Genomic DNA, 2,189 nt, shown 5'->3' with positions numbered 1-2,189 from the left:
TATATATATATATATATATATATATATATATATTATATATATATATATATATATATATATATAATGAAACTTACATATATGTATACACATCTGTCGGTCTCCCACGATGTGTATATATGTGATCAAAAATTATCGAAGTTTATACGAAGAGTCTATTATTGTATGTTTGTGAGTGATATTATTCATATAGATTGTGTAACCTCTCACTTTATAGCACCTATATTCCTACTTTTCTGTGCAGCTGTAGGCCCTCTCCACATACATGAGCAATAACACATTATAAGCACCAGGTGCGCTTGGCAGTGTCGTCTAAATGCTTGGTGGACAAGTTAATTCTAAGCCCAGAAACGAAAGATTTGTCTTTGATATGCTGTCCTCGCCATACTAAGGAGTTCTCGCCAGGAGATGCAACTGGGAAGAGAACGGGACCTTGGAACACGACAATTTATAATGGTGTCCGGCACAAGTAACAGACTTGTGGTGTCAGCTGATCAAAAGCTGACAATGACAGATGAGATACGGATGGAACCTATTGGCGGGGATTTGGCTTAGGAGATTGACACTCCAGACACAATCGATAAGTTTCTTTGATATCCAAATGAATAAAGATCGATATCTTTATATTCAAGGTTTAGGAAATTATTTGATCTCTAAGCCTAATTTCCTTAACACTGTACCTAATTTTAGAACAATCAGAAGTCGCTTTCTTCCCCGAAATGAAATCATTAGATACGAAAATAGGTCACCATTTTCACGAAGACCTCGAAAATATGACAGGTTTATTATAATTCCCGACAATACTCGGATCATTTCGTATTAAATTGCATTGTAAATCAGGGATAGATATTCCCTGAAGACTAATTGTATCATAAAATTATTTCTATAACGGCATTTGAAATTCATGATAATTCGTTGTAATGTCCGTTGTTTGAGAGAATGTGACATAAATAACACGTATAAATATTCCGAGAAGAGGGAAAATAGATTAGATTCCAATTGGTGGACATTTGACGATTTAAGCTAGGTTGGGTAATGCACACTTATTGTCTAAAAGTTTAGTCATATGATCTAAATTCAGTTGAATTACGGGTAAAAATTTGTACCTAAACCAAATTAGGGAAATATAAATTATATTTACCATGCATTTAAAATAAATACAGCGCACGCTCACACATGTATAAATATATAAATAATACATTTTGATGCATATGCAATGGAAGTGTAAATGTTTGTATGTGCATATATATCATGTCATATAAAGCAATTGGGGATTTTCCACACCGGATCATCAAGGGAATATCACATTATGTTAAAGCGATTACAAGTGTTATATATAAAGTAAAAACGAGGTTGCGGCTGCATATAGAATCTCCGCTGCATGCTTCTGCAGCTGCGCATTCCTAACCTTCCGGGTTCCTGATTGCTAGTTTCAATCTCTCTGTCGAGAGTTTTGGCTTTGGAAGGGCATCCAGGCGTAGAAACCATGCCAAAACCTGCATGCATACCTCTTCAACTAGCCAGCTCTAGTTAAAACATCAAGCATATGCCAGCTGGGAAAACGGACGTTAGATTATGACAATATATATATAAACATTTCTCGAGATTGACGAATATTTTGATAGAAAAGACTATAGGCTTCATGACATTATTTCTATAAACTTGGACAAGGATAAGCAAATTTATGCATGCGCATATTAACAGAAAAATACAGGCTAATACATGTTTAGAGATAATTTCAACGCGAAAGACAGATATAAATACATTTATATTCACATATGAGTATCCCTAAGAAGAGGAACGTGTGCAACTATCAAAATGTATATAAGATTCCAAAATATATATACCATGTATATTTGCTCTATAATTGCAATTAACAAAAAGAGAAAAAAATAGAGTAATGCACACTACGTCAGATATCTGATAATTGGATTTCAATATGGATTCGTTTGTTCCAGAAAGTTCTCAATCCTGCACACATATATGTTTCCATTCGGTTCAGTTGCTGATAATGATCACATAATTACATTGACATAAAAGCATGCTAGGAAGGTGTCTAATTAACAAACCAATTTGTGTAAAGTGTGACATCTGATGATGGAACGACAGCGATCTAGGATAACGCTTTTATTTCATTTGAGTGAGAGGATGTAAGGGGCGTTATATATATATATATATATATATATATATAT

General features: G+C 33.9%; 1 protein-coding gene across 1 annotated transcript in view; it reads right to left on the bottom strand.

Moving 5' to 3' along the window:
* The window catches only part of LOC106875693 (uncharacterized), a 237,481-nt gene that overhangs the window by 74,859 nt on the left and 160,433 nt on the right, over positions 1–2,189 (bottom strand). The gene's annotated exons all lie outside the window — the stretch shown is intronic.

Source organism: Octopus bimaculoides, chromosome 25 (assembly GCF_001194135.2).
Source record: "Octopus bimaculoides isolate UCB-OBI-ISO-001 chromosome 25, ASM119413v2, whole genome shotgun sequence".
Classification (NCBI taxonomy): Eukaryota; Metazoa; Mollusca; class Cephalopoda; order Octopoda; family Octopodidae; genus Octopus; species Octopus bimaculoides.
Note: the sequence above shows the minus strand (reverse complement) of the source record. Positions and strands in the feature narration are given on the sequence as shown.